The sequence below is a fragment of the Moschus berezovskii genome, chromosome 21 (genome assembly GCF_049115385.1).
Source record: "Moschus berezovskii isolate FMDL1 chromosome 21, NW_MosBer_1.0, whole genome shotgun sequence".
NCBI lineage: Eukaryota > Metazoa > Chordata > Mammalia > Artiodactyla > Moschidae > Moschus > Moschus berezovskii.
Genome location: NC_142480.1, coordinates 49,647,965 through 49,660,259, shown reverse-complemented (window position 1 = coordinate 49,660,259; position 12,295 = coordinate 49,647,965). Strand labels below are relative to the sequence as shown.

At 43.5% G+C, this 12,295-nt stretch overlaps 1 pseudogene; it reads left to right on the top strand.

Annotated features, from left to right (window-relative positions):
• Window positions 1-11,990: 11,990 nt before the first annotated feature.
• LOC129550850 (U6 spliceosomal RNA) lies at window positions 11,991-12,087 on the top strand (annotated as a pseudogene).
• Window positions 12,088-12,295: the final 208 nt, after the last annotated feature.

Below are 12,295 nucleotides of genomic sequence, written 5' to 3'. Positions count from 1 at the left end.
TCGAACCTAGGTCTCCTGCGATGCAGGCAGATTTTTTTATTGTCTGAGCCACCAGGGAATCTCCATTTCGAAATACTATTCACTAAATGTTCAAAACCTTTTCTTAATTTTTAAATTGGATCTCTCTTACTTTAGAATTTAATAATATTTTATTCTGAATTTAAAATTTTATTTATATTTACATTTTCTATATTGATCAGTAGCTTTAAAAGACATGCTTAGAAGACTCCCTTTCTCAGCCCATCACTCAATCTAAACATCCTGAAGAAGATTAAAGTAATATGTCAAAGAGTTTGCTGACAACTGGTGTGCTGTGCACGTGCTAAGTCGCTTTAGTCATGTCCAACTCTTTGTGACCCCAAGGACTGGCTCCTCTGTTCATGGGATTCTCCGAGCAAGAATACTAGAGTGGGTTGCCATGCCCTCCCCCCCCGGGGATCTTCCTGACCAAGGGATCGAACCCTCATCTCTTATGTCTCCTGCCTTGGCAGGTGGATTCTTTACCACTAGTGCCACCTGGAATGGGAGATACTGTGAGTAAGAATGAAAGTATAAGACGAAAGCATCTTCTCCCTCTGCTTTAGAGAAATTATTTACCTCATTGTGTCTTATGCAACAGAACATTTCTGAGTAGTGTTACGGTGCCCAGGGCCAGTTCTAGGGAGAAGCTAGTGCCCAGGTGCAGAATATCAGGAGGCACTTGCTCTCAGACTCCTGCAAGTGCAGGGAAGCAGAGGGGGTACCCCTTTAAATCCTGTGTCCTCGCACTCACTTGCCTCACCCCTGCTCCAGCCCCGATGGGGCCATTTGAATTGTGGCATCATTTTAAAATCAGAGTTTAAAGAAAAGGGAATTAAATATTTCATTTTTTTAGTTCATTTTTTAAAATTTATTTATTTTTGGCTGCACCAGGTCTTTGTTGCTGCCTTTGGGCTTTCTCTAGTTGCAGCAAGCAAAGGCTACACTCTAGTTGTGGTGCACAGGTTTCTCACTGCAGTGGCTTCTCTTATTGACTTCCCTGGTGGCTCAGACAACAAAGAATCTGCCTTCAATGCAGGAGACCTGGGTTTGATCCTTGGATCAGGAAGATCCCCTGGAGAAGGAATGGCTACCCACTCCAGTATTTTTGCCTGGAGAATTCCATGGACAGAGGAGCTTGGCGGGCTACAGTCCATGGGGTCGCAAAGAGACTGACACGAGTGAGCGACTAACACTTTCATGCACGTGGGCTCAGTTGTGGTGGTGCGTGGGCTTAGTTGCCCCATGGCAGGTGGAATCTTCCATGGCCAGGAATCAAACCTACTGGCAGGATGATTCTCTACCACTGGACGACCAGGGAAGTCCCCAACTAAATATTTTAAATGTAGACATTATGAACTCTCAAAAAGCCAAAAAAATGCTTTCATACAGCTTTTCAAACTAGAAATGAAAAAGTCACGGCAGCGTCTGACAGAGTAAGTCATCAAACTGCATCAGTGGAAAGACTAAGAAAGTCCTGTCCAATGGACAACGCTGATGTCTGTTGAATGAGAACTCAGTTAAAAAAAAAAATCACAGCGCTCCACCTCCAGCAGTTCGTCAAATGAACAGTTTAGCTGTCAACATGAAGACTGAATTGATCTCTTATCAAAAGAAATGTATATCTGTCTTATAAATGGATAAATACACAGGGGTGGCTAGATCAGCTGCTTTGTTTGTATTTGTTCAGGATCAACACCAACTGATCATCAAAGAAGATCTTCTTTTATGTGGATGCTTGGCAACAGACACCAGTGGTGCTGAAATATTCAGCATTGAAGAACTTTTTTGAATCTTATGGATTATCTTAAGGGTCATCAACCATGTTGACATTTGCACTGATGAAGCAAAATCAAGGTGGGTTAAACTGCTGAGGTCATAGCACCTAGGCAGTGGCAAACTGTACTATCATTGTATACTTTGGTATCGTGCTCTCCCAGTTTAAAAAAAAAAACAGTTTCACTTTAGGATGTCCTTGATGAAGCAGTAAGAACTATTAATTTTATTAACTCTCAACACCTAAGCATGACTTTGTTAACATGATATTTTAACATACTATGTGACAAAATGAAAATTATTCATAAAGCATAAAAAAGCATATCTGATATACGAAAATGCTTATCTAGAGAAAAAGCATTTGTACAACTGAGTTGTAAACGAAACTGGCCACTTTTTGCAGAGAACATAATTTTTATGTGGAACAACAACTGCCAAACTATAGTCATTCAAACTTGTGTATTTGACAGACATTTTCTTGAAGATGAATAAAGCGAGCCTGTCATTTCAAGAAAAACAACTGACAGTGTTTGCAGCCAATGATGACATTCAAGCTTTAAAACAAAAATTCAAATTTTGTAAAACTTGCGTTGATGCCATGACTTTGGCAGCTTTCCAATAAAAACTTTCTTGGTGGTGATATTAACAAATACGATTTTTGTTTTTTACGCTGTATAACAAAATGTGTCAACATTTGGAATATGTGCATACCAGTATTTTCCAAATGATCACAGATGGGTAGACAATCCACTCAAAGTAAAAGGTACACCAATAGATTTTCTCACAAGAAGATATGAAAAGTTCACTGACCTCATTTCAGGTATCAAATTACAGCTAACTTTTTCAAAACTACTTCTTGTTGAGTTTTGGTGCAGTATCAAAGAAAAACATTCAATTATATTAAAAAGCTATTCAAGTACTCCTTTTTTCCTTCTTTCTTTTCTCCCCCTGCTTTATTGAGTTATGACTGACAAATAAAAGTTGTATATATTTAGGTTATACAGCATGATGTTTTGATACAGATGTTACATTATGAAATGATTACCCCAACCAAGCTAATTAGCACATCCATCAACCCACACAGCAATCTCTTGTGTGGGGTGAGATTTACTTCCTCAGCAAATTTCAGCTGTACAATACATGAATACTTCTCTCTTTTACACCTAGACAGTCCCCTGAAATATTTTTGTGTTAGAAAATATGCTAATTTGTCATCAGTTCAGTTCAGTCACTCAGTCGTGTCCGACTCTTTGTGACCCCATGGACTGCAGCATGCCAGGCCTCCCTGGCATCACCGACTCCCATCACCAACTCCCGGAGTTTACTCAAATTCATGCCCATTGAGTAGATGATGCCATCCAACCATCTCATCCTCTGTCATTCCCTTCTTCTGCCTTCAATCTTTCCCAGCATCAGGGTCTTTTCCAATGAGTCAGTTTTTCGCATCAGGGGGCCAAAGTATTGGAGTTTCAGCTTCAACATCAGTCCTTCCAATGAACATTCAAGACTGATTTCCTTTAGGATGGACTAGTTGGAATTCCTTGCAGTCCAAGGGACTCTCAAGAGTCTTATCCAACACCACCGTTGAAAAGCATCAGTTCTTTGGTGCTCTACTTTCTTTATAGTCCAACTCTTACATCCATACATGACTACTGGAAAAACCATAGCCTTGATTAGACGGACCTTTGTTGGCAAAGTCACATTACTTTTAATGTTTAAACATTACTTTTTAATACACTGTCTAGGTTAGTCATAACTTTTCTTCCAAGGAGTAAGTGCCTTTTAATTTCATGGCTGCAGTCACCATCTGCAGTGATTTGGAGCCCCCCAAAATAAAGTCTGCAACTGTTTCCACTGTTTCTCCATCTATTTGCCATGAAGTGATGGGACCGGATGCCATGATCTTTCTTTTCTGAATGTTGAGTTTTAAGCCAACTTTTTCACTCTCCTCTTTCACTTTCATCAAGAAGCTCTTTAGTTCTTCTTCACTTTCTGCCATAAGGGTGGTGTCATCTGCATATCTGAGGTTATTAATATTTCTGTCATAAACATATGTTAACATGAAATGAGTTGTTTGTAAATGAATTAATAAATTTTAAATTCTCAGCTTCAGGGGACTTCCCTGATGGTCCAGTGTTTGGTAATCCATCCACCTTGCAATTCAGGGGAGGCAGGTTCAATCACTGGTTGGGGAACTAAAATCCCACATGCCGAGGAGAAACTAAGCCCAAGCACCACAACTTCTAAGCCCCCAGGCCACAACTAAAGAGTCCATACACAGCAAGAAAAGATCCTGCATGATGCAACCAAGACCTCAGGTGACTCAACTAAGACCCAATGCAACCAAATATATAAATATTAAAAATTCTGTTTTAATTTCTAATGTGGTAATATCAGTTGCTACAACACATAAACAAAAGCTTGTTGCTATTTAGTTGCTCAGTAACGTCTGACTCTTTGTGACCCCATGGACTGTAGCCCACCAGGCTCCTCTGTCCATGGGATTTCCCAGGCAAGAATACTGGAGTGGGTTGCCATTTCCTTCTCCAGAGGATCTTCCTGACCTAGGGATCAAATCCCCATCTCCTGCATTTTGGACAGTCTCCTGCATTGCAGGTGGATTCTTTACCACCATGCCACCTGGGAAGCCCAATTTTTAACAGTGTTGAGGCCAAAAGGTTTGAGAACTACTGGCTTAAGCCCAATCAGGATTCACCCTCTGGGATCCGAGGGTTGTCCAGCCTCCCAGGAGGCATGCAGCTCCTTGACTTGAGGGAGGCCTTGAAACCCTCGAGGTTCTGTGAGGAAGCAGGAGTGAGTGTTCGTAAGTGACCACGTGGTCAGCTACAGTGACTTCAGAGTGAATGCTCACCCTGGACCAGCGACTCCTGGGACACGTCTGGCCAGCAGGGCTGCGTCAAGCCCAGTATGTGCTGTGGCAGATGTTTGGAGTAAGAGACAGGGGATCTTTCTCCTGAAGAACAAGGAGGCTTTGTGAGGCAAGAGGCCTCTGCTCTGCAGGGCTTCACGACCTCTTCTGCAAATGGGCAACCTTGGCTGCTGAGGCCCTTCGCCATGAAGTGCAACTATGTATTTTGACTTGCCTTACAACACCCTCTCATCCCATCTTTTCAGCATATTTGCAAAGGGAGAAGCCACAGCCAACAATTTCACTCTCCTGCCTAAACATACCATCATATCACTTACCCATTCGGAATTCTGAAAAATCCAGTGTGTACTGAATAAAACCCAGATTTTCAACATGCACTTAAAGATTCCACATTGTGGGCCCCAGACCGCCTTTCCAGACTTTCAGAATAAGTTTAACCTAGTGGTTTAAGAGCATTCACTTGGGAGCCAGGCTGTCAGGGTTCAAGACCCAAGCCTACCAATCACTTACTGACCGAGTGCCCTGAAAGAGCTATGCTGGTGAATGTTTAACAGGGGCTCTCAAGGTGGGCTTGACGCCCTGATTCGCAGTATTTGCCAATTTCCATGGTATTAATACTTCCATTATGGCCAGTTTCAAGCTACCAATATGACATCACTAAATTTAGAGCTGGGAAGCAAGGCTGATAATTTGCTCTCAAGAGCCGGATGCAAGCCAGCTTCAGCGTCCCTCTGGACCTTGATAAGTTACCTACTCACTCTGAACCCACTTCCCCATCTATACAGCATGGACAGTGAGTGCCCAGCTATGGCACTGTTGTAAGCATCAAATTGTACAGTACAATGGTTCTCAATCATTAGCATGCTTCAGAACCATCTAGGGCTTGCTAAAACTCAGATTGCTAGGCCCTACTCCCAGAGTTTTTGATTCCATGAATCTGAGTGGGGCTTAAGAGCTTTCATTTCTCCTGCATTGGCAGACAGGTTCTTTACCACTAGTGCCACCTGGGAAGCCCAAAATCTTTCATTTCTAATAAGTTCCCAGGGCTTCCCTGATGGTCCAGAGGTTGAGAATCCGCCTGCCAATGCAGAGCACATGAGTTAGATTACTGGCCTGGGAAGATCACACAGGCGCAAGGCTGCTGAGCCTTTGTGCTGCAGCCACTGAACCCTGTGCGCCCTGGAGTCCATGCTCTGCAATGAGAGAAGCCACTGCAATGAGAGAAGCCACTGCAATGAGAAGCCCGCTTGCCACAACTGGAGAGAGTCTGTGTGCAGCAGTGAAGACCCAGCCCAGCCAGAGATAAACAAACACAAGTCCCCAGGTCATAACATTTGTTTTGGCTGCATTATGCAGCATACAGGATCTTAGTTCTTTGACCAGGGATCAAACTCATGCCCCCCACATTTGGGATCCCTGAGTCTCAACCCTGGACCACCAGGTAAGTCCAAGGATACCATCTTGAGAATCACTAGTTTGGTGCCTATAACAGACTGAACCCAGTCCCAGCACAGAGCTGCTCAAGCACAGAATCAGCTCTGCTTTGTCTGGTGCATTCCCACTGTGCACAGTCCACACCATGGTCACACTGGTCTTTCCCTGAACCCACAGTATACTTCCCAATTTCTGTACCTTTGCTGCCCTGTCTCCCTGCACCTAAATGCCATTTTCTCTGCACCAGCAACTCTTCCCATTGAACACTTAATTAAGCTTAAATATCTCCTCCCCGCTAAAGCCTTCCCTGAATCTTCTACTTAGAAATAACTGCTTCTAATCTGTTCTTTCTCAAATTTGCAGTTGCTCTTCTTCTCTCATCAAAGTTTGCTTCAAATCAGAAAGGTTGCCTCAATACCATCCTTCCTACTCAAGTGTAAGTACCTGGTACAAAATACTATCACATCCATCCTTGTCACCTTAGCCCAACACCTTGTATTGTTAGGAGCCCTAACATCTGAGTAGCCAGGATAGGCCTGAGACCTTGCTTAGGCCTAAGTTTCGATTTCCTGGAGACAGGGTGGAGGCTAAGTTCACAGAAACTCCTCCCTAAGAAGATCCCACCAGCGCCAAACATAAGAAACTCCTCCCTAGAAAAGTCCCCCCCCTCCCCGCGCCAAAAATCGGGCCAATCAGAGGAAACAGGGAAATCCCTCAGAAAAACCCCGCGCGCTTGAACTGGCCAATGAGCTTCTGCCAGCTTGATCTTTTGAACAAAAATAGGTGCTTATGTAATCTAAGACTATAAAAACCGCTGTGACCTGGGCTCGGGGCTCTTGTCCCACTCCACTGCGCTGGAGGAGGCATGAGCCCTAGCTCGAGCTAGAAATAAACCCCATTCTTGCTTTTGCATTGCTGCGAGTGTCTTATTCTACCAGTATGGGGGGACCGGACTCAGGGCATAACAGTATACAGAAGGGACTCCAACGAATCCATCTTCCAAGGCAGGAGATGCGGGTTCAATCCCTGGGTTGGGAAGATCCCCTGTAGAAGGAAATGGCAACCCATACCAGTATCCTTGCCTGGGAAATCCCATGGACAGAGAAGCCATGCAGGCCATAATCCATGGGGTCTCAAAAGAGTCAAACACAACTGGACTAAGCACACTCCAACACGGATAAATACTTTCAACTGCCTGTTGATGAACAAGCCTCTTCCTAACAAGGGAAGGTGCCCTGTTCTGAGATACATGACCCATCCCTAAGCTACAGGCTTCCTCATGTTCAGCAGAGTTGTGCCAAGGGAACTCCCAGGCATCCTCTGGGGTTGAATTAACGATACATACATAGAAAACATAACAAACAAATAATAGTATTCTGATGTCAATGGAAAACAAAAAGTTCTGTAAGAAAAGAAACTAAATGACAGGGTTCTACATGGCCCAGCTATAAAGCACATTTCCACTGTCATGTTGTTGTTGTTTAGTCACTAAAGTGTGTCCAACTCTTATGGTCCTCATGGACCAAAGACCACCAGGCTCCTCTGTCCATGGGATTTCCCAGGCAATGGAGTGGGTTGCCTTTGGCAATGGAGTGGGTTGCCATTTCCTTCTCCAGGGAATCTTCCCAATCCAGGAATCGAACCTGTATCTTCTGCACGGGTAGGTGGATTATTTACCACTGAGCCACCAGGGAAGCTCTTCCATCATCAGAGTAGTGCTATATACTGACTTGTCCAAAGTTATGATTTAACTCTTCTGGAAAGTATGCGCTTATTGAGAGCTAAATCTTCATTTCCAACACAATGAGAAATCAGTAGATCATGCCTAGAACCTAAAAACAAAGAAGTATCATTATGTTAACATTGTTTAAGTGTATTGAGATGAATTCCAAATGAAAAAGATAAAAGAATTGAAGTGGTTGCCTCCAGGGAGCAAAAACCAAAGAAGGGCCTGATTTGAGAGGCAGGGTAATAAACCTTAAAGTATAATAGACTCTTTAAGCTGTATTCACACACAGATATACACACACACACATCTTTGAGGACACAAAACCTAAGTATTTTTAAAATGACATAGAGGAATTTATGATAAAGCTATAATAAGCAAAACAGTGTAGCACTGTCATAAAGATAAACATATAGACTAATGGAATAAACTAGTGATCCCAGAAATAAGCCCTTGAATACATATGGTCAAATAACTTTCAACAAGGGTGCATTCAATGGAGGCCATTCAACAGAGAATGGACAGTCTCTTCAACAAATGGTAGAAGGAAGACTGGACATCCACATATAAAAGAATGAAGTGTGAACAGTTATAACCGGCTTTGAACAGAAAGATAATGGCATGTAGGTCCCAGCTTGAGGAATGTCTATAACTAAGTCCCCTATGTACAAACGAGTTCTGTTCTGAGAGCACGTTTGTAAGTCCAATTTGTTTGTATGGCCAACAAAGTTAGCCTAGGTACCCAACTAACACAATCGGCTATACGAAAACGAAAGCCTCTCTTTGCGACCCCGTGGACTGTAGCCTGCCAGGCTCCTCTGTCCACAGGATTCTGGAGCATGTTGACATTTCCTCCTCCAGGAGATCTTCTTGACCCAGGGATTGAACCCACATCTCCTGTGTCTCCTGCATTGGCATGTGGGTTCTCTGCCACTGAGTCACCTGGGAAGCCCGCTTTGATAACCACGGTTTCTGACCAATTTCAGAGCTGGAGCAGCCAGGCTACCTTCACTTCCAGGGCAACCACCAGTTGCAGGAGTTTCTGGACCATTCTATGGAACAGCAAACAGGCTCCCCACTTCTTACACAACTGCAGGGCTCTAGCCCAGACTAGAAAGAAAACCACGTAAAGCTGAGCTTGGTTAGTGCCTCTGGCACCTGGGTGCCCTATCTACTGAGATGGGTTTGTACATTTTGAGCCATCAGGCTGGATAACGCTCCCAGAAGCACTGATCAGAAGGAGACGGGCAGGAAGAAAGGCCAAGTGGCTTCAGGTCTGGTGTGAAATTAGGCAAGGGGGACAGTTCACCCTACTAGGAGAAGCGACCCAGACGGCAAATAAACAGGGCAGCATGGACCAAGACCAAGTTATGTGGATGGCTCAGCGGTCACAGAATCCACCAGAACCAACAGAGCTGCCTTCTCTCCACACCTCCAGAGACCAAAATTTTCCACTAGGGACAGGGCACCTGGAGACAGCATGACGCAGCCGTCTCAAGACAAAGCCAGAAAGTACGAGTGGAGGGAACGTGACGTGCTGTCTTCACCACAAGAAGGAATTCACGCTCAGTGTCCAACCAGCACGATGGTGCAGCCAGGCCTCATGGGGATCTTTGCAAGACAAACAGAGGCACCCTGAATCTCCAGCTGCAGCATTCACAGTGGCACCCAGGTCCACCAGATTCACCCACTCTTCCCACAAGGCTCTGTTTGCTTCATTTACACCCCATTCATGGGATTGCCCTGGCCTGTTTGCTTATTGATGCCTCTACCAAACCTTATTCACCGAGGCACCTCAGAGCCCAGCAGAAAAGCCAGTCATCATGTGTCTAAGGAACATTTGCATGCAAAAGAGAGAATGTATCCATTGTTCTTAAGTAAAGTATCATTAGCTCTTAGGGAAGTTTTCTTCTGGAAGCTTCCTCCAGACCTGCTAAATCAGGCCCTTTGGAGGTAGGGCCCTGGCATTGGGCAATTATCATTCACATTCCTGACTAGAAACCACTGCCATATAAGCCAGTGGTCTCATACATTAGTCATACAAGAATCACCAGAGGTGCTCATTAATAATGCAGATTTGAGCCACAAACCATTCAGTTCAGTTCAGTCGCTCAGTCGTGTCCGACTCTTTGCGACCCCATGAATCACAGCACGCCAGGCCTCCCTGTCCATCACCAACTCCCGGAGTTCACTCAAACTCATGTCCACCGAGTCGGTGATGCCATCCAGCTGTCTCATTCTCTGTCGTCCCCGTCTCCTCCCACCCCCAATCCCTCCCAGCATCAGACTCTTTTCCAGTGAGTCAACTCGTCGCATGAGGTGGCCAAAGTACTGGAGTTTCAGCTTTAGCATCAGTCCTTCCAATGAACACCCAGGATTGATCTCTAGAATGGACTGGTTGGATCTCCTTGCAGTCCAAGGGACTCTCAAGAATCTTCTCCAGCACCACAGTTCAAAAGCATCAATTCTTTGGCGATCAGCTTTCTTTACAGTCCAACTCTCACATCCATACATGACCACGGGAAAAACCATAGCCTTGACTAGACGGACCTTTGTTGGCAAAGTAATGTCTCTGCTTTTTAATATGCTATCTAGGTTGGTCATAACTTTCCTTCCAAGGAGTAAGCGTCTTTTAATTTCATGGCTGCAATCAGCATTCGCAGTGATTTTGGAGCCCAAAAAAATAAAGTCTGACAGTTTCCACTGTTTCCCCAGCTATTTCCCATGAAGTGATGGGACCAGATGCCATGATCTTCGTTTTCTGAATGCTGAGCTTCAAGCCAAACTTTTCACTCTCCTCTTTCACTTTCATCAGGAGACTTTTTAGCTCCTCTTCACTTTCTGCCATAAAGTGAAGTGTCATCTGTATATCTGAGGTTATTGATATTTCTCCCGGAAATCTTGATTCCAGCTGTTGCTTCCTCCAGCCCAGCGTTCCTCATGATGTACTCGGCATATAAGTTAAATAAGCAGGGTGACAATATATAACCTTGATGTACTCCTTTTCCTATTTGGAACCAGCCCATTTTTCCATGACCAGTTCTAACTGTTGCTTCCTGACCTGCATACAGGTTTCTCAAGAGGCAGGTCAGGTGGTCTGGTATTCCCATGTCTTTCAGAATGTTCCACAGTTTATTGTGATCCACACAGTCAAAGGCTTTGGGGAAAAGAAATCTAAAAAGTAATATCTTCTGGTCGCCTCAAAAACACATGATCCAGACTTCAGTGGTGGCGCAGTGGATGAGAACCTGCCTACCAATACAGGGGACATGGGTTCAACCCCTGGTCCGGGAAGATTCCACATGCTGTGGAGCAACTAAGCCCACAAGCCACAACTACTGAGCCTGTGTGCTACAACTACTGAAGCCCAAGCGCCTAGAGACTGTGCTCTGCAACAGGAGAAGCCACTGCAATAAGAAGCCCTCACGCCACAATGAGGAGTAACCCCCGCTTGCCACAACTAGAGAAAGCCTGTGCAAAAGCAACGAAGGCCCAGCGTAGCCATAAATAAATAAATAATTTTAAAATAAATTTAAAAAAAAAACACATGATCCATCCATGGATGAGTGGATAAACAACCTACATGCTGATTTTCAACAAAGGAACCAAGGTAATTCAATGGGGGAAACTGGTCTTTTCAATAAATGGCACTGAAAAAACCTGAATACCTGTAAGAATAAAAGTTAATCTCAGCTCTTACATCACACACTCACACAAAATAACTCAAGATGTAACACAGACCAGAACATAAAAGTTAAAACTAGCAAACTTCTAGAAGAAAATAGGAGAAAATCTTTGTGACCTTGGTAGGCAAAGATTTCTTAGGTAGTGAACAAAAAAACACTTACTATACAAGGAATACTGGAAATCTGAACTGTATCAAAAGACTTCCACTCTTTGCAATTCGCTGTCAAGGAAATGAAAAGGAAAGCCACAGACTGGGGGAAAAGATTTGCAGTACTTATATTCAACAAAGGACTTGTATCCAGAATAAACAAGGAACTCTTAAAGTTCAGTAAGAAATTAAACAACATCTCCTACATACACAATGGGCAAAAGTTTGCACAGCTGTTTCAAAAAGATATACAAATGACCAATAAGCACACCCAAAAGTGTTCAATTAGGGAAATTCAAATTGAAACCACAGGGGAGTACCTCTACACATTCAAAAATTTGAATACAGAAATAAGTATGGCCCCTGTGCAAGGATGACATGCAAAATCATGAAGCATTCCATATTTTTTGACAAGACTTAGGTTGGTAAGAATTGTGACACAACATTTGAAGAATCATGTTAATTTTTAACATGATTTTTATTTTATTAGAAAATAAAAATGAAAGATTTCAGTAAGCCTACAACTTTACACTTAATATCTACACTTTATACTAAATATCATTTTGGTTCATATTTAGCTATCTCTATAGATAAAACTACTACAGATTTTCTAATC